The sequence below is a fragment of the Budorcas taxicolor genome, chromosome 11 (assembly GCF_023091745.1).
Source record: "Budorcas taxicolor isolate Tak-1 chromosome 11, Takin1.1, whole genome shotgun sequence".
NCBI lineage: Eukaryota > Metazoa > Chordata > Mammalia > Artiodactyla > Bovidae > Budorcas > Budorcas taxicolor.
This window is the reverse complement of record NC_068920.1, coordinates 121,657,967-121,681,900: the sequence shown is the minus strand read 5'-3', so window position 1 is coordinate 121,681,900 and position 23,934 is coordinate 121,657,967.

Sequence of the window (23,934 nt, the reverse complement as noted above, 5' to 3'; positions counted from 1 at the left end):
GTGCCTGATGAACTATGGTATGAGGTTCGTGACACTATACAGGAGACAGGGATCAAGACCATCCCCATGGAAAAGAAATGCAAAAAACCAAAATGGCTGTCTGGGGAGGCCTTACAAATAGCTGTAAAAAGAAGAGAGGCAAAAAGCAAAGGAGAAAAGGAAAGATATAAGAAGATATAAGCATCTGAATGCAGAGTTCAAAAGAATAGCAAGGAGAGATAAGAAAGCCTTCCTCAGCGATCAATGCAAAGAAATAGAGGAAAAGAACAGATGGGAAAGACTAGAGATCTCTTCAAGAAAACTAGAGATACCAAGGGAACATTTCATGCAAAGATGGGCTCAATAAAGGACAGAAATGGTATGGACCTAACAGAAGCAGAAGATATTAAGAAGAGGTGGCAAGAATACACAGAAGAACAGTACAAAAAAGATCTTCACGACCCAGATAATCATGATGGTGTGATCACTCACCTAGAGCCAGACATCCTGGAATGTGAAGTCAAGTGGGCCTTAGAAAGCATCACTATAAACAAAGCTAGTGGAGTTGATGGAATTCCAGTTGAGCTGTTTCAAATCCTGAAAGATGATGCTGTGAAAGTGCTGCACTCAATACGCCAGCAAGTTTGGAAAACTCAGCAGTGGCCACAGGACTGGAAAAGGTCAGTTTTCATTCCAATTCCAAAGAAAGGCAATGCCAAAGAATGCTCAAACTACCACACAATTGCACTCATCTAACATGCTAGTAAAGTAATGCTCAAAATTCTCCAAGCCAGGCTTCAGCAATACGTGAACCGTGAACTTCCTGATGTTCAAGCTGGTTTTAGAAAAGGCAGAGGAACCAGAGATCAAATTGCCAGCATCCACTCGATCATGGGAAAAAGCAAGAGAGTTCCAGGAAAACATCTATTTCAGCCTTTGTGTGGATCACAATAAATGGTGGTAAATTCTGAAAGAGATGGGAATACCAGACCACCTGACCTGCCTCTTGAGAAACCTATATGCAGGTCAGGAAGCAACAGTTAGAACTGGACATGGAACAACAGACTGGTTCTAATAGGAAAAGGAGTACATCAAGTTTGTATATTGTCACCCTGCTTATTTAACTTCTATGCAGAGTATATCGTGAGAAACGCTGGATGGGAAGGAGCACAAGCTGGAATCAGGATTGCCAGGAGAAATATCAATCACCTCAGATATGCAGATGACACCACCCTTATGGCAGAAAGTGAAGAGAAACTAAAACGCCTCTTGATGAAAATGAAAGAAGAGAGTGAAAAAGTTGGCTTAAAGCTCAACGTTCAGAAAATGAAGATCATGGCATCCGGTCCCATCACTTCATGGGAAATAGATGGGGAAACAGTGGAAACAGTGTCAGACTTTACGTTTTTGAGGGTGAAAAATCACTGCAGATGGTGACTGCAGCCATGAGATTAAAAGACGCTTACTCCTTGGAATGAAAGTTATGACCAACCTAGATAGCATAATCAAAAGCAGAGACAACAAAAGGTGCGTCTAGTCAAGGCTATGGTTTTTCCAGTGGTTATGTATGGATGTGAGTCGGTCTGTGAAGAAAGCTGAGTGCTCAAGAATTGATGCTTTTGAACGTGTTGGAGAAGACTCTTGAGAGTCCCTTGAACTGCAAGGAGATCTAACCAGTCCATTCGAAAGGATATCAGTCCTGAGTGTTCTTTGGATGGAATGATGCTAAAGCTGAAGCTTCAGTACTTTGGCCACCTCATGCGAAGTGTTGACTCATTGGAAAAGATTCTGATGCTGGGAGGGATTGGGGGCAGGAGGAGAAGGGGACAACAGAGGATGAGATGGTTGGAAGGCATCACCGACTCAATGGACGTGAGTCTGAGTGAACTCTGGGAGTTGTTGATGGACAGGGAGGCCTAGCGTGCTGTGATTCATGGGGTCGCAAAGAGTGAGACACGAGTGAGCAACTGAACTGAACTGCACTGAATCCAGAGGGTAATGGGGCAGGACATGAAAGGGAATAAAGTTTTTGACAGAGAGGCTAATCATAAACTTAGCAAAGGAACTGAATTTTAGGTGGATTCAGTGTCAACAGTTGGTTCTATTCTAGCTCTGACTATATGCTCAAATTCTTATTACAAGCCTCTCATTTTCTAAGACCTGCTTATGCTTCAGTTTATTTAATTGAGTTTCTGCCTTGCATCCTTGTGGCTGGTATCTGACTTAGTATCTTCAACAAGCAGAGTCCTGTTTTGTTATTATCCATCTCTACTATCAATCTTTCTCAGAGACTGGACTCTATTCCTGAATGCCAGACAGGTAGCTAAGTTTACTTGTTGATAGGCATCCCTGATACTGATTCTCTGCCTACTAGGACTTCCACACTACTTTTTTCTCAGTTCCCTGTTTCCCCTCTTGTAGGGTTCCCTACTCTGAGTGACAGAACCCAATGATATCAACTGTTTGAATCTATCTATTTCTGGGGCCTGTAGATATCATGGTGCTCTATACTTTACCCCAGCACCTTAAAAGAGGACTGTCTGCTCCAAAGCTCTCCCATCAGGGTGTATTTCAACTGGTTGTTGTTGCTGTTTAGTCCCTTAGTCATGTCGACTCTTTTGCAACCCCATGGACTGTAGCCCACCAGGCTCCTCTGTCCATTGGGTTTCTTAGGCAAGAATACCAGGGTGGGCTGCCATTCCCTTCTCCAGGGAATCTTCCAGACCCAGGGATTGAACCCACATCTCCTGCATTGACGGGCAGATTCTTAACTGCTGAGCCACCAGGAAAGCCATGCCTTAACTGGTGGGTGGGTTTAATTCCAGGAGCTGAGACCTCAGAGGCAGCTCCATCAGGAAACAACTCAAATTGTGTATCTAGAATTTACTTTGTGTTTAGTTAGTAGAGTTTCCTAGACTTTTAGCACTTGATGGAAATTAAGCAATCTAGAAATTTTGAGGTTAAAAATTACTTTAGGGTGAGAATATTGTCAAGTAGAAATGTGAGTAGAATAGCAATATCAGGACACAATATGCATTTTATTGAAGTAAGGCATTTTAATTTGGAACTCTATGTGAAACACTTCAGTTGCTTCTGAACATTCATATCTCGGGACTTGATGTCATCCTATTCACATATGTTCCACATTATTCAGTTTAAAGGGAAGGAAGAGTACCCAGTTTCTTCAAATGAGAAACATAACTCAAAAGAAAAAATTTCCAAACACTTGAAAGTTAATTTTCATACTCTCTGGGGAGAGGAAGAATTTTTTAAAATTAATTTCAGCATCCTTCAAGAATGAATACACACACTCCTGGGCATATATCCAGAGAAACGCATGGCCTGAAAAGATACATGTATCCAGTGTTCATTGTAGCACTATTTGTAATAGCCAAGACATGGAAGCAAACTAATGTCCATTGACAGAGGAATGGATATATAAGATGCACTACATATATGTGATGGAATATTACTCAGCCATTAAAAAGAATGAAATAACGCCATTTGCAGCAACATGGATGGAATTAGAGTGTCATACTGAGTGAAGTAAGTCAGACAGAGGAGAAATATCATATAACATACCTTATATGTTGAATCTAAAAATGAATGATACAAGTTAACTTACAAAACAGAAAGAGACTTGCAGACTTAGAAAACAAACTTATGGTTAATGAGGGGAAGGGATAGTTAGGGACTTTGGGAAGGTCATGTACACACTACTATATTTAAAATGGATAATGAACAAAGATCTATTGTATAGTACATGGAACTCTGCTCAGTGTTATGTGCCAGGCTGGATGAGAGTGGGGTTTGGGGGAGAATGGATACATGTATATGTATGTCTGAATCCCTTCACTGTTCACCTGAAACTGCCACAACATTGTTAATTGGCTATGCCCCAATAAAAATGGTTTGGGTGTTAAAAAATAAATAAAGACTCAAGCTGCTAAAAAAAAAGAATGAACACACAAGGAAAAAAATTTCTTGACTGTGAAACAATATGGCAGGTTGCAGCCTCATTTTCTCTGCCTCTGTCATCTTGGCTTCCCACTAACTGGGTCCAGATTTTGTACTAGCAGGTGTAGTTCCATTGTTTCCCAAAGTGCTCAAGCCTGAAGGCTGGATACTCTAAAGAATTTCAGCATATACTGACTTCTCCTTCACTAAACTGAGTATCACCATTCTTGGGCCAATATCCCCACCTGTGTATTCTTCTGACAAACATCTCATATTCCAGGTTTTGTGTCAGGCACTGGCAGAGGCAGATCCATGTTTTGTGTGACCTGAGACTTGTATAATTTGGAGTTCTTCTTTTAAAAAATAATATTAAATTACAAACGAAAAGCAGGTATGAAAATGAATGCTTGTGCTCAGTCGTGTCTGACTCTTTATAACCCCATGGACTGTAGCCCACCAGGCTCCTCTGTCCATTGGATTTTCCTGGCAAGAATACTGGAGTGGGTTGCCATTTCCTTCTCCAGGGGATCTTTCCTGGAGACAGAGATTGAACACACGTCTCATGAGTCTCCTGCATTACAGTCAGATTCTTTACCACTGAGCCACCAGAGAAGCCCACGAAAATGAATAAAGAAATCATGACAAATTTAAGTTTTTAAAAGCTTAGTCTTAATTATAAAAGCTTAATTATTCTATAGAGTAATTATGTCTATACAAACAATTTTTCTATAGAAATAATGGAGAGACCTCTAGCATGGTTGATCAATATAATTTTTTAAATTGAAAGTTTACAAAAATTTCTTTCAGCCTCACTACTCATTATTAGTAATGTCATGTAAGTTTTTAACATTTGGAAATTTTTTAAAAAGGATTTCCCTGATGGACCAGTGGTTAAGATTCCACACTCCCAATGCAGGGGGCATAGGTTCAATACCTGGTCCCTGGCTTGGCAAAAAAAAAAAAAAAACAAAAACAAAAACCCACATTTTTAAGATTTAGGAAAAAGCTCTATTAAGTTTTCTTCATATGTAAGCAATAAAATTTGAAGAATTTCAATTCTTCTTATACAGGGACTAATCTTAATATTGGAGAAGGCAATGGCAACCCACTCCAGTACTCTTGCCTGGAAAATCCTATGTTTAGAGTAGCCTGGTAGGCTGCAGTCCATGGGGTCGTGAAGAGTCAGACACGACTGAGCGACTTCACTTTCACTTTTCACTTTCATGCATTGGAGAAGGAAATGGCAACCCACTCCAGTGTTCTTGCCTGGAGAATCCCAGGGATGGCGGAGCCTGGTGGGCTGCCATCTATGGGGTCGCACAGAGTCGGACATGACTGAAGTAACTTAGCAAATCTTAATATGAATTGTCAATGATGTCCTCATTTAGTGGTATCTTATGAGGCTTTTTAAAATTGAAGTATAGCTGATGTACAATATTATATAAGTTACTGGTGTACAATATAGTTATTCACAATTCACAGTTTTAAAGGTTATATACTCCATTTATAGTTTAGTTATTGTAAATTACTGGCTATATTCCCTGTGTTTATAATATATCCTTGTAGCTTATTTTATACCTAATGGTTTGCACCTTTTAGGCCTTTACCCATATGGTATCCCTCCCTCTTCCTTCTCACCACTGGTAACCCCTAGTTTGTTCTCTATGTCTGTGACTCTGTTTCTTTTTTGTTATAGCCACTAGCTTGTTATATTTTTTAAATTCCACATGTGACACCACACAGTATTTGTCTGACTGACTTATTTTACTTTGGATAATATCCCTCCAAGTTCATCCATATCCTTGCAAATGGCAAAATTTCATTCATGTATATATATATAGGATATATATGTGCTATATGTGATATACATATCCTATATCTCTGTCCATTCATCTGTTGATGGACACTTAGGTTGCTTTCATATCTTGGCAATTGTAAATAATGCTGCTATGAACAATGAGGTGCATATGCCTTTTTGAATTAGTGTTTTTTGTTTTTAGGGTTTTTATTAACATATATCCAGTAGTGAAATTTTGCTGAGTCATATGGTAGTTATATTTTTAGTTTTTAAATAAACCTCCATACTGCTTTCCACAGTGGTTGCACCAATTTGCATTCCCACCCATAGTGTACAAGGATCCCCTTTTCTCCAAATCCTCCCAGCATTTGTTATTTGTGCTCTTTTTGATGCTTAGCCATACTGACAGGTGAGAGCTTTTGATTTGAATTTCCCTGATGATTACCATTGTTGAACATCTTTTCATGTGCCTGTTGGCCATCTGCATTTCCTGTTTGGAAAAATGTCTATTATTTCTTCTGCTCATTTTTAAATTGGATTGTTTGCTTTTGTGATGTTGAGTTCTATGAGCTATTTATATATGTTAGATATTAACTGCCTATTGGCCATACGACTTGCAGATATTTCTTCCCATGTAATGAGTTTTATAATATCTTTATTGATTCAGTATTTTATATCAAATCAGCAAAGAATTTAAAACTTTTGTTAGTGTATTTATATGCTAATACTTTGAGATGCATTAAATACTACACAGAAATTTGTAATACTGCTACAGGTTTGTTCCCCATGGATTCCAGAATAATGATAAATTCTATTTTCCCCGATTCTCACTAAAATGGAAAAAAGTGTATAGTGTATTTATAATTATACAAGCGACACTGTCAAGTTCATTTGTACAGAAGAGAACTTCTATTTTGACTAACATCGGTTAGAATTAAATCCTCCACTTGTAATGATACGCATCTAATGACTAGAAGAACTGCCCCCAGACTAGCTTCTGTTTCCATACATTTCAAATCTAGTTTTTCTTCCACTAATTGTATACTTCTGTGCTTGCTACTGTGGGACCTGTTCACAGCATGATACACTCTCTGGCCCCTTTACCTTAGGGACATGATACAACTGATGTCATGAATGAATTAGGAATATTCCCAGGAGGCATTCCTACATTGAGATGGCTAGCAAAAACTTACATGTACTCAGAAGTGACTGCAGACCACATGAACATTCCAATTAAACCCAGACTAGATATATTTCCAACTCAGATTTCTTTTAGTTGAATCTACATGCAGTTACTCTAGCAGTTACTTTACCATAAGAAAAAGTATGAGAAGCTCTAGTGGGGCTACTTTTACTTGGGTTGTGTAGGCAGTAGAATACCTCAGTTTTGCAAAGTTTGCAAAAGTATTTGACCAGTATGTGAGCATGTTGCTAGATCCCTCCCAAGTCTGTTCAAGTGAAGGGTCCTAAAGCTTAAACTTCATTAGCTTCACAAAGAATTTAATGCAGTCAGTAAGAAAAACTATAAAACAGTTCTGTCCCATTTGTTTTTCTGGGATTAGGGGGATGCATGAGATAATACAGAAAGAATATAGGCTTCTGTAGTCTGTGATTTGTCCTTGCATCAACCCTAATGGGACATGAAATCCCATTAGGGATGTTAATATGGACCCAGTGTCCCAGTACCAACTGCTAGGCTCCTAGATCATGCCCAGATTTGCACCTCTTTTCACTACATCCTCTGGCCCTGATCTCCACCCTGTGCTCTTTGTTTTTGCTTTGTTAGTTTTTTGTCTTTGCTTTATTTGTCTGATTGCTGTTGTGGTTCTTGCCTGAGGATCTGTGTTTAGGATCTGAGTGGCCAGAATTACAGGTACACTGTACAGACAGTTACATGTGATACTGAAGTCTGGCAATGTCAGGAGAGAAGGCAATATGGTTGGATAGGCAAAGAAAGAAAGAAAGGAGATTTGAAAATGTGAGGGTAGCCAAGGCAGGTGAAATTTGTGTATACCTGGAAACAGTGGAAACAATGTCAGACTTTATTTTTTTGGGCTCCAAAATCACTGCAGATGGTGACTGCAGCCATGAAATTAAAAGACGCTTACTCCTTGGAAGGAAAGTTATGAGCAACCTAGATAGCATATTGAAAAGCAGAGACATTACTTTGCCAACAAAGGTCCGTCTAGTCAAGGCTATGGTTTTTCCAGTGGTCATGTATTGATGTGAAAGTTGGACTGTGAAGAAAGCTGAGTGCCGAAGAATTGATGCTTTTGAACTGTGGTGTTGGAGAAGACTGTTGAGAGTCCCTTGGAGTGCAAGGAGATCCACCCAGTCCATTCTGAAGGAGATCAGCCCTGGAATTTCTTTGGAAGGAATGACACTAAAGCTGAAGCTCCAGTACTTTGGCCACCTCATGTGAAGAGTTGACTCATTGGAAAAGACTCTGATGCTGGGAGGGATTGGGGGAAGGAGGAGAAGGAGACGACAGAGGATGAGATGGCTGAATGGCATCACTGATTCGATGGACATGAGTCTGAGTGAACTCCGGGAGTTGGCGATGGACAGGGAGGCCTGGAGTGCTGCGATTCATGGGGTCGCAAAGAGTCAGACATGACTGAGTGACTGAACTGAACTGAACTGAATTATTTTTGAAAATTATTTCAGAATTAGTATAACAAAAAGTAATAACAACAAGAAAGCAGACTATTTCTTTCTCTTTTTTTAACAAAAAAATGTTCTACAACTGAACTGTGATGGTTTATTTCTCTGGGTAAAAATAGAAATATTCTTCTAATAATATTCATGCTGGTCATAATGAATAATGATACAAGTGAATAAAATAGGACAATATCTTATTTTAGCATTAGAAAAAGAAGAAGTCCTTAAGAGAGTTCTGGAAGAAACCCTGAAGATATACTCCGAGTCATGGCTGCAAGCAGTTTTCATAGGCCTCCCACTACTGCTAAGTCTGTTAAGTACAGAACCATATGTTTTTCTCAAGTGTGAAAATATGAAATTGGAAAAATTACTGAGAAAATTCTCCTGTTTCCTATGACATGTGTTGATCAGACTTCTTATTGGAAAGTACATTGGCTAATGTCCTGTGAGTCATACCCATCAATGATGTATTGCTCATTTTTGTTTTGTTTTTTGTAATATTTGCCTGTCTGGAACATCATGGTCTGGAAAATACTACTTGTTTGTACATGTGTCTGAAAGGGCTGTGTAATTATTCTGGTTGTAAAGTGTTGCAACATGCATCTGCAGACGTGCTAGAGATCATGAGTTCTATCTAAGGTTAAGAGAGAAAGAGCTAATGATATTGGCCCTCAAGTGAACTAATACAATTGACTTAGTATTTTGGTTCCATAGTCTAGTAATTATTTATATTTACTATCCTCTTAATTGACAGAGTTGGATTATGGTCAGTCCTCAAGTTTACCTCCACTTTTAGGTAATGCTACTCTGATGTATACTTGTTATAAATATATCTTTTTAAAAAGTCTATTCTGTAACAGCCAATGAAAATAAGTCACACATTTGATTTTCACAATTTAAGTCCCCTTTATTAATAGGATGATTTTTTAAGAGAAAGTAAAAATTACTCTGATCTAAGATAAAAACAAATCTCCAGTCAACACATTTTTCATCTCTTCTTGTCCAGTTGTATTACCAATAGGAATAGGTAGAATTTCTCATTCTATTTTTCTACTTGTTAAACACACTTTGCTTGTGGTGTGGGAATCCAAGTGACCATGAGGAATATTACAAAGTAGGTAACATTTGTCTTGGATGCCTGCCTCACTGATCCCTGAGTCCCCCTTGCCCTTAGGGCCCCATCTCAGACACTGTTCTAAATTTTTATTTTCAGTTCCTAATATCTCATTCTGTAAGACTATGAGTACTATATTTTCTTTCTCTTATTTACATTTACCGGTTCTGTGTTGATTTTCAAGATTCCAGGATATACTAGTTCTCGTAATTTTTTAAAAGGCACAGCAGCTGTACTCATAGGAGAGAGCTAGAGTAATCATGAATCAAGGAACGCAAGAATCTATTAGGAGTGATGCCCTTTCTTCATTTATATTGTGTTAATCATTCACTCAATTGACATATCTATTGAACATCTATTTATTTGCCAGAAACTGTTCTAGGCACTTGAAATATATCGAGTACAAAAAGATAAAATTCCCTGTGCTTGGGGTGATCACATTTGTGCAGTTTTATATCTCTTGAGAGTATGAATCATGCTTTTTCAAATTGTGAGTAACAACATTCAGTGCATACAGTTTGGATTTTTTTCATACTGTTATCTCTGATCATACTTTATGTCATGTCTGTGTTACTTGATGAAACAGTTCAGTGTCTTAGATGTGGTCATTGAAGTGGCTGGTCAGTGACATACTTGCTTCTCACCTTATTGAAAACAAAGTGAGGGGCTGACAGGTTAAAGTTCACCATTTTCACAGAAGAAAGGATGCAGATCAGGATCTAAGGAGACAACACATATATTTGGCACCAGCAATATCATGTGCAAATCCTAGCCATTAAAATTTCTCCAGGACTCCTGAAAGTCTAAAATACTTACTTATGTGCCGTCTTCAAAACTGGGTAGAGTCATTCACCTAAAAATGGTCTATGCTGCTAAGTCGCTTCAGTCGTGTCCGACTCTGTGCGACCCCACAGATGGCAGCCCACCAGGCTCCCCCGTCTCTGGGATTCTCCAGGCAAGAACACTGGAGTGGGTTGCCATTTCCTTGTCCAATGCATGAAAGTGAAAAGTGAAAGTGAAGTCGCTCAGTGGTGTCTGACCCTCAGCGACCCCATGGACTGCAGCCTACCAGGCTCCTCCATCCATGGGATTTTCCAGGCAAGAGTACTGGAGTGGGGTGCCATTGCCTTCTCCGAAAAATGGTCTATAGTGGGACTGAATTTTTTAATTTGCATATTTATTATCTCCTTACTTGATTTTCACACAGAGAAAAAAATGAAATGGGAACATAAAAATTTAGAATAAGGGATCCGTCTGTGAAAAACATATACCTTTCAAAAGATATTTAGCTAAGCCAGGTTAGTATGATTAATCTTGCTTTCAAACAGGGAACTGTGCTACCAAATATGTATTCTGTTTTTCCTAATCTCTCTCTCTCTCAATATATATATGTGTGTGTGTGTGTGTGTGTGTGTGTGTATAGTTACCATCATCATTCTGTCTTGATGTATTTTTAAAATGTCTTTAGCTTGCTGTATAATCATATAAAAACCTAGTGTTAAACAGTTCAAGTTGCTCCCTGTGACCTAAGTTAAACCTTGTAAGGTTCAGATTAGGGGACAGGAAATGAACTGAGGATACTAGTGGTTCTTACGGAGAAGGCAATGGCACCCCACTCCAGTACTCTTGCCTGGAAAATCCCATGGACGGAGGAGCCTGGTAGGCTGCGGTCCATGGGGTTGTGAAGAGTCGGACACGACTTTACTTTCACTTTTCACTTTCATGCATTGGAGAAGGAAATGGCAACCCACTCCAGTGTTCTTGCCTGGAGAATCCCAGGGACGGGGGAGCCTAGTGGGCTGCCGTCTCTGGGGTCGCACAGAGTCGGACATGACTGAAGCGACTTAGCAGCAGCAGCAGCAGTGATTCTTAAGCTTCAGTTAAGTTGAAGCATGCTTGCATCTGGAAGATGCCTAACTTTAAGCTAAAAAAAAAAAAAGGAGGAGAACAGAAGAACATGATAAACCTTTCCTATAATATAGCACTCTAGGAAAAAAATTATCTACAGGATGGTTGCATTAAGAACTTTAGAAATACTAAAACAGAAGAGTAAGTATGTATAATGTAATATTTATAGATTGTTAATTTATAAATGCTAAGTTAGTGTCCTTTCAAAATACTGATTAAAAAATGACTCTCTACCCTTCTTCTATAATGAATGAGTTCAGCTCTCCACACCAGTGACAGGGAGTCAGTGAGTGTGAACTCTAGGCAAGTAGTCAGCCTAGGTGTGTTCAGAAAGCGGAGGAGAAGAAAAGGAGAGAGGAAATAATTCCTCCAGTACAAGAAGGAACCTGGGAAGGAAAAAAGGAGAAATTCTCTCCTACGTGCCTATGGAACACATTTTTGCTAACTTTGAATAGGAAAAATAAGAATATATTTAAATATTCTTCTTACGGATGAGAAAGAACCCAACTCAGTGAAATTGAAGAGCAAATCTGATGGAGAGATAAGTTTTTAAGAACTATTTTTAAATGTTTAAAGGGGTAGTTTCAGTTACTTCACAATGATTAGCACATATTTAACCCTCATATGCTAAGCACAGTCAAGCTCTTTTTATATGTTGTCTCCTTTCATCTTTATGACTTTCTGAGGTACCATAATTATGTTCATGGTTGAAGTCTATATTAAGGAACTGAGACTTTCAGGGGTTAAGAATCCCATCCAACGTGTCAGGATTCACACATAGTTTTGCCTATTTTCAAGCCTATTTCTTAAACATATCAGCTCCCTTGTACAATTTCAGTACTGAAATTTAATTCAAGTACTTCAGTACAACTGTATGCATGGTTTGTAATTTTCAGTTTATAAGAATACAAGAATCTTAAAATATTTCAGTTTACTAATAACATTTATGTTGAGTAATTGGGTCTAAATTCTGAGTTGCTTATTACTTCACTGTCTTTCCTTATTGTAGAAAGATCTTTCTTTGTCTGGGCTTCCTTCTAGAAGCTGCATTTTTTTAGTAGACGTTTTTCTCCAAAAGTTCAGAGCTTTAAAAATCATCTTTTAAGAGTGAGCTTTCATTATGTTTGTCACTTACTTATTTATACAGTTAGTATTATAGAAAGAATCAGAATGTTTTTGAACATACATTTTCTTATACCCAAATTCTGCTATCAAAAGAAGATTCATTTTATTATTTTCAAAAGGCATTTTATATACCAGCTGATCTAAGACGTTATTTCATGTTGAGCCAAAGTTTGTCTTTGGGATTCCTTGTCTTTCTCTGAGTGCCTTTCTATCTGCTTCACAGGCTTCCCCAATGGTTCAGTGGGCAAAGAATCCCCTGCAATGCAGGAGACACAGGAGACATGGGTTGGACCTCTGGGTCAGAAAGATTCCCTGGAGGAGAAAATGGCAACCCACTTCAGTATTCTTGCTGAAAAATCCCATGGACAGAGGAGCCTGGCAGAGTCCATGAGGTTGCAAAGAGTTGGACATGACTAAACACATGGCACGACCTGCTTCAGAGATCCTTTCCTGGCACCTTCCTGCTGACCCCTGGCTACTCAGAGCACCTTGGTGACAACCCCAGTCTGCCTTAACTCTGCCTCACTTCAGTGTCTACCATACTCTCCCTTGTTAAAACTCTTGTGTTTGTTCACTCAACAAATATTTATTGCCCATATATTATGTCTCAAGGTCAGTGCCAGATGCTGGATATACAACTATGAGGGAAAAGACATGGTCACTACTTTCATAGAGTTAATGTAGAAGGGAGATAGGTACTAATCCAACAAACAACAAGCTGCACGAGCAAAAGCAACACTGCAGACGAGAAATGGTGCTAGCAGTTGGTGCTGGGATAGTCACAGAAGGCTAGACTTCTTTGTAGGAAAGTGACCCTTCAGCTACAGCTTCAAGGAAGAATTAATACCCAGAAGAGGGCAAGAAAGAGCTTTGTAGGCAAACTACTCAATTTTCTCTGCATCATCCAGACGTTGTTTTGCGTGCATGTGTGTGCACACACGTGTGTCACACACACATGTCTATACACACGTGTGCACACACATACATACATATACATCATGCCATAGATTGTCTGTGGATTGATTGCTTTGGTTTCATTGTTAAAGCAGATCAGAGTATGCCATCTTAAGAGTACTTTGGTATAAAGATTATTTTAACCTGAAGATATTTGAGATTCAACAAATGCAGAGGGGGAGAAAACCTTGGAGCTTTCCTTATCAGTGCAAGCAGCAATCTTTGTTGCAAGAGCAATAAATTCCTCTTCAGGGTAGAAAGTTCAAATGTACCATTTCTGTGGACATAGTTTATCTTCTCTCCACAACTTGAGAATGCCTGGGATTAATTGGCCTGGTGCTTCCTGTAGCATGATGTCATTAGTAGTCACACTACCCCTACTAAATGGAAAATCTTGGGTGGGAGAGAAGAGGAGATTGGCCAGCTTTTGGATAATGCATAAAGTATCTTGCAGAGTGCCTGGCATGTAGTAGGCACTTAAGTGTACCTTTCTATCCCTTCCTTCTCTTTGTCTTCCCAAGTCACCCCCCATCTGTCCCATTCCCACGTTTCTGGGTACACATCTTTGGCCTGTGTGACATATGCAGCATGGACAGGAGTATATGATGATGTATATGCCCAGAAAATACCAAGTTGTAACTTTTAAGTTTGAAAATGATGTAGGAAAGAAACAGTGGAGTCTTAACTGTAAATAGCACTAATTAAGCTGAACAGCTTAAAGTGCAATGAACTCTTCTCAAACTAATTCTATAACAAACATGATTCTTCAATTTTTCATTGTTGGCTCAATTTCAACTGTGAGTAGAGATACCATCTTTTTCTGCAGTGGTTTTCTTTGTGGAGGAAAAAATGCGAAATGACTACTCAATCTAGTTTTGTGTCCCACATGTTGTTGTTGGGTTTTTGTTTTTGTTGTTCTTTTTCTTATAACCTAAAAAGCTTAAATACACTGGAGTCTAACTACCTATTTATTTTCATTATCACTTGTGTCCTACCTGAAGTTAGTTACTATAATAAATGTTGTTCTCCAAGCTGTGCATATATTAGCCATCAGTGCTAGGAAACAAAGAAAGATGTGTTGTCCTGAGAAGACTGCTATTGTTACACAAAGCAGCAGCTGTCTTGAATTACACCTTATGGGCTGAATTAAATACTGTGATTTTCCTCCTGAAGTTGTCCTCCATTTGTTACACTTTAGTCCCTATTTCTGATTAGGCCAAGTATGTCCTTGAGAGTTCAGTGCTTAGAAGGAAAAATGTATAACAGGAAAAGAGCAGAATATTCTATCTGTTCTTTCTACATTGTATTCTGGCAGATACAGTCTCCCATGAGCCGCAAGAGAACACTTTCCATTAGCTTTTTAAAAATGGTAATTGGAAGTTTCTCAAAGAGTAATGTGAGAGACATAATATTCATTTATTAAACTGAAATGTATTGAACTATACCCAGGATTAGAAAGATCAATGACTGACAGTCACTCTGACATACACGTTTTCAACTTATACAAGACAGGTTAACAGCTGTGCATCACAGAAAACCTGAGTGCGGGGCATGGGGCTGGAAATAAGAGTAAAAGACTAAGTTCCCTAACTTGTTTGGTACCTAAAAAACAGCTGTGGAAATATTACAGGTAGTTGTGGGAAAGACTGTGAGCAATAGGAAGTCAGGAACTCTGTGTTTTTTGTCTTTGTATAACTCTAAGGAAGCTAATAATTAAGAACGTACGTTAAAGATGAGGACAATGTCTTGATTCTAAAGACTAGTTCTGGAATCATTTTGGAAAAATAAATGAAAGGATGATTCATACATATAGATTTTATTTATCATGAAACCATACTAAGCTTTAAAGCTCCATGCTCACACCGTGGATTAGATGAAGCTGAATAAAGTTTTTTCAAGTGTTTTTTGTTCATCTGAGAAAGTGATTTGAAAGATTTGTAAAACTGCCTCCCGTTTTTGCACTAAAGAATGGGAAACATTTACTATTTGTTCCTCACACTGTACTTAATCGCCATCAGGCCCATTCTCTGCCCCAAGGAAATACACACTTGCAGAGAGATCATGGTTTATCCTCAGGCAGGAGGTGTAGATGCCCCTCCCTGCCAGACAACGGTTGAACAGGCAGGCCCACTCAACCACAGCTGCAGTGTGATGCCTCTGAGACTCCTGCAAAATCAGAATATGCCAGGACAAGCAGATGCCTCATTTCTCAGAAATTTTATTTTGGCTCCTTCACAACTTTACTATCTAAATACTCTAAGAGACTAACTTTTACTACAGGAATGGAAGTGAGATTCCAGTGTCTATTATTACCTGCTGCTGCTGCTGCTGCTGCTAAGTCGCTTCAGTCATGTCCGACTCTACATTATTAGCTGAGCCTCCTCCAAAACATAAGTTTTTTGTTTGCTTTCGAAAGTATGTTTTATGGTTGGTGCATGCATGCATGCTAAGCTTCTTCAGTTGTGTCTGATGCTTTGCAACCCTATGGACGGTAGCCCGCCAGGCTCCTCCATCTATGGGATTCTCCAGACAAGAATACTGGAGTGAGTTGCCATGCCCTTTTCCAGGGGATCTTCCTGACCCAGGAATCTAACCTGCATCTCTTACGTCTGCTGCATTGGCAGGCGGGTTCTTTTACCATTGGCGCTGCCTGGGAAGCCTGTTTTATGGTTGGATGCCATAGCAGTTCATCCTCCCATAAAGTAGTGTTTATTGATATCACACATTAGACATAATGGAAAACAGTCTAGTATTTTCATAGTTTATAATGGTCTTCCAAATTCTTGGAAGGATACCTAGTGATTGTCAATCCTAGTGACTGTCAATCCTAGGATACCTACTGATTGTCACTTGATCCTAGTGATTTGTCAATATGTATTTTGTCACTTGACATACACCTTTTCCAATTTGCAGCCAGTCTGTTGTTCCATGGTCAAATTCTAATTATTGCTTTTTGACCTGCATACAGATTTCTCATGAGGCATGTAAGGTGGTCTGGTATTCCCATCTCTTTCAGAATTTTCCACAGTTTGTTACGATCCACACAGTCAAGGATTTAGCCTAGTCAATAAAGCAGAAGTTTTTCTGGATTTCTCTTGCTTTATCTATGATCCCATGGATGTTGGTGATTTGATCTCTGGTTCCTCTGCCTTGTCTAAATCCAGGTTGAACATCTGGAAGTTCTTTGCTCACATACAGTTGAGGCCTAGCTTGGAGAATTTTGAGCATTACTTTGCTAGTGTGTGAGATGAGTGCAATTGTGCGGTAGTTTGAGCATTCTTTGGCATTGCCTTTCTTTGAGATTGGAATGAACACTGACCTTTTCCAGTCTTGTGGCCACTGCTGAATTTTCCAAATTTGCTGGCATATTGAGTGCAACACTTTAACAGCATCATCTTTCAGGATTTGAAATAGCTCAAATTCCATCACCTCCACTAGCTTTGTTCATAATGATGCTTCCTAAGGCCCATTTGATGCTTCCTAAGGCCGATCTTCACACTCTAAGATGTCTGACTCTAGGTCAAGAAGATCTTTTTTGTAGAGTTCTTCTGTGTATTCTTGCCACCTCTTCTTAATATCTTCTGCTTCTGTTAGGTCCACACGATTTCTGTCCTTTATTGTGTTTATCTTGGCATGAAATGTTCCCTTGGTATCTCTAATTTTCTTGAAGAGATCTCTTGTCTTTCTCATTTTATTATTTTCCTCTCTTTCTCAGCATTGTTCACTTAAGAAGGTTTTCTTATCTTGCTACTCTTTGGAACTCTGCATTCAAATGTGTATAACTTTCCTTTTCTTCTTTGCCTTTTGCTTCTCTAGTTTTCTCAGCTATTTGTAAGGCCTCCTCAGACAGCCATTTTGCCATTTTGCATTTCTTTTCCATGGGGATGGTCTTGATCCCTGTCTCCCATACAGTGTCACGAACCTCAATCCATAGTTCATCAGGGACTCTATCTATCAGATCTAGTCCCTTAAATCTATTTCTCACTTCCACTGTATAATCATAAGGGATTTGATTTAGATCATACCTGAATGGTCTAGTGGCTTTCCCTACTTTCTTGAATTTAAGTCTGAATTTGGCAATAAGGAGTTCATGATCTGAGCCACAAGCGGTCTTGTTTTTTCTGACTGTATAGAGCTTCTCCATCTTTGGCTGCAAAGAATATAATCAGTCTGATTTCAGTGTTGACCATCTGGTGATCTCCATGTGTAGAGTCTTCTCTTATGTTACTGGAAGAGGGTGTTTGCTATGAGCAATGCCTTCTCTGGCAAAACTCTGTTAGCCTTTGTCCTGCTTATTTTGTACTCCAAAGCCAAACTTTCCTGTTAATCTAGGTGTCTCTTGAATTCCTACTTTTGCATTCCAGTTTCCCATGATGAAAAGGACGTCTTTTTTTGGTGTTAGCTCTAGACAATCTTGCAGGTATTCATAGAGCCATTCAGCTTCTGCTTCTTTGGCATTAGTGGATGGAGCATAGACTTGGATTATCATGCTATTGAATGGTTTGCCTTGGAAACGAACAGAGATCATTCATCGTTCTTGAGATTCCTCCGCAAGTACTGCATTTCCCACGTTGAAGGTCAGGAACGGCGACAGTAAGGAGATACCCCTCGTCCAAGGTAAGGAACAGCGGCTGTGCTTTGCTGGAGCAGCCGTGAAGAGATACCCCACGCCAAGGTAAGAGAAACCCAAGTAAGCTGGTAGGTGTTGCAAGAGGGCATCAGAGGGCAGACACACTAAAACCATACTCACAGAAAATTAGTCAATCTAATCACACTAGGACAACAGCCTTGTCTAACTCAGTGAAACCAAGCCATGCCTGCGGGGCAACCCAAGACGGGCGGGTCATGGTGGAGAGGTCTGACAGAACGTGGTCCACTGGAGAAGGGAATGGCAAGCCACTTCAGTATTCTTGCCTTGAGAACCCCATGAACATAGGAAAAGGCAAAATGATAGGATACGAAAAGAGGAACTCCCCAGGTCATTAGGTGCCCAATATGCTACTGGAGATCAGTGGAGAAATAACTCCAGAAAGAATGAAGAGATGGAGCCAAAGCAAAAACAATACCCAGCTGTGGATGTGACTGGTGATAGAAACAAGATCCACTGCTATGAAGAGCAATATTGCATAGGAACCAGGAATGTCAGGTCCATGAATCGAGGCAAATAGGAAGCGGTCAAACAAGACATGGCAAGGGTGAACGTCGATATTCTAGGAATCAGCGAACTAAAATGGACTGGAATGGGTGAATTTAACTCAGATGACCATTATATCTACTACTGTGGGCAGGAATCCCTCAGAAGAAATGGAGTAGCCATCATGGTCAACAAAAGAGTCCGAAATGCAGTACTTGGATGCAATCTCAAAAAAGACAGAATGATCTCTGTTCGTCTCCAAGGCAAACCATTCAGTATCACAGTTATCCAAGTCTATGCCCCAACCAGTAACGCTGAAGAAGCTGAAGTTGAACGGTTTTATGAAGACCTACAAGACCTTTTAGAACTAACACCCCAAAAAGATGTCCTTTTCATTATAGGGGACTGGAATGCAAAAGTAGGAAGTCAAGAAACACCTGGAGTAACAGGCAAATTTGGCCTTGGGATGCACAATGAAGCAGGGCAAAGACTAATAGAGTTTTGCCATGAAAATGCACTGGTCATAGCAAACACCCTCTTCCAACAACACAGGAGAAGACTCTACACATGGACATCACCAGATGGTCAACACCGAAATCAGATTGATTATATTCTTTGCAGCCAAAGATGGAGAAGCTCTATACAGTCAACAAAAACAAGACTGGGAGCTGACTGTGGCTCAGATCATGAGCTCCTTATGGCCAAATTCAGACTTAAATTGAAGAAAACAGGGAAACCGCTAGACCATTCAGGTATGACCTCAATCAAATCCCTTATGATTATACAGTGGAAGTGAGAAATAGATTTAAGGGCCTAGATCTGATAGACAGAGTGCCTGATGAACTATGGAATGAGGTTCATGACATTGTACAGGAGACAGGGATCAAGACCATCCCCATGAAAAAGAAATGCAAAAAAGCAAAATGGCTGTCTGGGGAGGCCTTACAAATAGCTGTAAAAAGAAGAGAGGCAAAAAGCAAAGGAGAAAAGGAAAGATATAAGCATCTGAATGCAGAGTTCCAAAGAATAGCAAGGAGAGATAAGAAAGCCTTCTTCAGTGATCAATGCAAAGAAATAGAGGAAAAGAACAGAATGGGAAAGACTAGAGATCTCTTCAAGAAAATTAGAGATACCAAGGGAACATTTCATGCAAAGATGGGCTCAATAAAGGACAGAAATGGTATGGACCTAACAGAAGCAGAAGATATTAAGAAGAGGTGGCAAGAATACATGGAAGAACTGTACAAAAAAGATCTTCACGATGCATATAATCATGATGATGTGATCACTAATCTAGAGCCAGACATCTAGGAATGTGAAGTCAAGTGGCCCTTAGAAAGCATCACTACGAACGAAGCTAGTGGCGGTGATGGAATTCCAGTTGAGCTGTTTCAAATCCTGAAAGATGATGCTGTGAAAGTGCTGCACTCAATACGCCAGCAAGTTTGGAAAACTCAGCAGTGGCCACAGGACTGGAAAAGATCAGTTTTCATTCCAATCCCAAAGAAAGGCAATGCAAAAGAATGCTCAAACTACCGCACAATTGCACTCATCTCACATGCTAGTAAAGTAATGCTCAAAATTCTCCAAGCCAGGCTTCAGCAATACGTGAACCGTGAACTTCCTGATGTTCAAGCTGGTTTTAGAAAAGGCAGAGGAACCAGAGATCAAATTGCCAACATCCGCTGGATCATGGAAAAAGCAAGAGAGTTCCAGAAAAACATCTCTTTCTGCTTTATTGACTATGCCAAAGCCTTTGACTGTGTGGATCACAATAAACTGGAAAATTCTGAGAGAGATGGGAATACCAGACCTGCCTCTTGAGAAATCTGTATGCAGCTCAGGAAGCAACAGTTAGAACTGGACATGGAACAACAGACTGGTTCCAAACAGGAAAAGGAGTAGGTCAAAGCTATATATTGTCACCCTGCTTATTTAACTTATATGCAAAATACATCATGAGAAACGCTGGACTGGAAGAAACACAAGCTGGAATCCAGATTTCTGGGAGAAATATCAGTCACCTCAGATATGCAGATGACACCACCCTTATGGCAGAAAGTGAAGAGAAACTAAAAAGCCTCTTGATGAAAGGGAAAGAGGAGAGTGAAAAAGTTGGCTTAAAGCTCAACATTCAGAAAATGAAGATCATGGCATCCGGTGCTATCACTTCATGGGAAATAGATGGGGAAACAGTGGAAACAGTGTCAGACTTTATTTTTGGGGGCTCCAAAATCACTGCAGATGGTGACTGCAGCCATGAAATTAAAAGATGCTTACTCCTTGGAAGAAAAGTGATGACCAACCTAGATAGCATATTCAAAAGCAAAGACGTTACTTTGCCGACTACAGTCCATCTAGTCAAGGCTATGGTTTTTACTGTGGTCATGTATGGATGTGAGAGTTGGACTGTGAAGAAGGCTGAGCGCCGAAGAATTGATGCTTTTGAACTGTGGTGTTGATGAAGACTCTTGAGAGTCCCTTCAAGGAGATCCAACCAGTCCATTCTGAAGGAGATCAACCCTGGGATTTCTTTGGAAGGAATGATGCTAAAGCTGAAGCTCCAGTTCTTTGGCCACCTCATGCGAAGAGTTGACTCATTGGAAAAGACCCTGATGCTGGGCGGGATTGGGGGCAGGAGGAGAAGCGGATAACCGAGGATGAGATGGCTGGATGGCATCACGGACTCGATGGACATGAGTCTGAGTGAACTCTGGGAGATGGTGATGGACAGGGAGGCCTGGCATGCTGCGATTCATGGGGTCGCAAAGAGTCGGACATGACTGAGTGACTGAACTGAATTGAATTTACTTTGATTCATGGAACATAAGATTCCAGGCTCCTATACAATGTTGTTCTTTACAGCATTGGACTTACTTTCTTCACCAGTCACATCGACAACTAGGTGTTGTTTTTGCTTTGGCTCAGCCTCTTCATTCTTTCTGGCACTATTTGTCCATTCTTCTCCAGTAGCATATTGGGCATTTACTGTCCTGGGGAATTCATCTTTCAGTGTCATATCTTTTTGCCTTTTCATACTGTTCATGGGGTTCAAAAGGCAAGAATACTGAAGTGATTTGCCGTACCCTTCTCCAGTGGACCATGTTCTGTCAGAACTCTCCACTATGACCCATCCATCTTGAGTGGCCCTACATGGCGTAGCTTATAATTTCTCTGAGTTAGACAAGGCTGTGATCCAAGTGATCAGTTTGGGTAGTTTTTTGTAATTGTGGTTTCCATTCTGTCTGCCCGCTAATGGATAAGGATAAGAGGCTCGTGGAAGCTTCCTGATGGGAGGGACTGACTGTGAGGGGAATGTGGGTCTTGCTCTGGTGGGTGGGGCCATGCTCAGGAAATCTTTAATCCAATTTTCTGTTGATGGATGGGGCTGTGTTCCCTCCCTGTAGTTTTGTGTGAGGCCATACTATGGTAGGGGTAATGGCGGTAATGGTGACCTCCTTCAAAAGGACTTATCCAGAACTGTTGTATTTAGTGCCCCGACCCCACAGCAGAGCACTGTAAACCCATACCTCCACTGGAGACTCCTGGACACTCACAGGCAAGTCTGGGTCAGTGTCTTTTGGGGTCACTGCTGCTTTTTCCTAGGTCCTGGTGTAAACAAGGTTTTGTTTGTGCCCTCCAAGAGTCCATTTCCTCAGTCCTGTGGAAGTTCTATAATCAAATTCCAGTGGCCTTCAGAAAGTCAAATTCCCTGGGGATTCTCAGTGTCTTTGCCAAATCCACAGGTTGGGAAATCTGTTGTGGGCCCTAGAACTTTCGCAACAGTGCAAGAAATTATTTGGTATAATTGCTCTCCAGTTTGTGAGTTGTCTGCTCAGTGGCTCTGTAGTGGGGCTCACATGGTGTTCCTCTCAGGTCTGCTGCAGGCAGAGCCCCTGTCCCTGCGGCAGGCCACTGCTGGCCTGTGCCTCTGCAGGAAACACTCAACACTCGAAGGCAGGTCTGGCTTAGTCTCTTATAGGTTCCCTGCATCCTGGTGCATACAAGGTGTTTTTTGAGCCCTCTGAGCATCTCTGGTGGCTATGGGGTTCAATTCTAAATGTAGTTTTGCCCCTCCTACCATCTTGTTGGGGCTTTTCCTTTGCCCTTGGATGTGGGGTATCTTTTTTTGGTGGGATCCAACATTCTCCTGTCAATGGTTTTTTGGCAGTTAGGTGCAGTTTTGGAGTTCTCACAGGAGAAGATGAGCGCATGTCCTTCTATTCTGCCATCTTGTAGTCAATGATTCCAAACTGGGAAAGGAGTACGTCAAGGCTGTATATTGTCACCTTGCTTATTTAACGTAAATGAAGAGTACATCATGTGAAATGCCAGACTGGATGAAGCACAAGCTGGAATCAAGATTTCAGGGAGAAATAGCAATAACCTCAGATATGTAGGTGACAACACCCTTATGGCAGAAAGTGAAGAGTAACTAAAGAGCCTCTTGATGAAAGTGAAAGAGGAGAGTGAAAAAGTTGGCTTAAAACTGGACATTCAAAAAATGAAGATCATGGTATCTGGTCCCATCACTTCATGGCAAATAGATAGGGAAACAATGGAAACTATGACAGACTTTCTTTTCTTGGGCTCCAAAAATCACTGCAGATGGTGACTGCAGCCATGAAATTAAAAGATGCTTGCTCCTTGGAAGAAAAGTTATGACCAACCTAGACAGCATGTTAAAAAGCAGAGACATTAATTTACTGACAAAGGTCCATCTAGTCAAGGCTATGGTTTTTCCAGTAGTCATGTATGGATGTGAGAGTTGGACTATAAAGAAAACTGAGCACTGAAGAATTGATACTTTTGAACTGTGGTGTTGGAGAAAACTCTTCAGAGTCCCTTGGACTGCAGGGAGATCAAACCAGTCAATCCTTAAGGAAATCAGTCCTGAATATTCATTGGAAGGACTGATGCTGAAGCTGAAGTTCCAACACTTTGGCCACCTGATGTGAAGCACTGACTCATTAAAAAAGACCCTGATGCTGGGCAAGATTAAAGGCAAGGGGAGAAGGGGACAACAGAGGATGAGATGGTTGGATGGCATTACCAACTCAATGGACATGAATTTGAGCAAGCTCCAGGAGTTGGTGGTGGACAGGGAAGCCTGGTGTGTTGCAGTCTACAGGGTCGCAAAGAGTCGGACATGACTGAGTGATTGAACAGAACTGATTTTGTCATTTGGGGCATCCCTGATGGCTCACTGGTAAAGAATCCTACAATGCAGGAGACATGGGTTCAATCCTTGGGTTGGGAAGATTCCCTGGAGAAGGAAACGGCAACCCACTCCAATATTCTTGT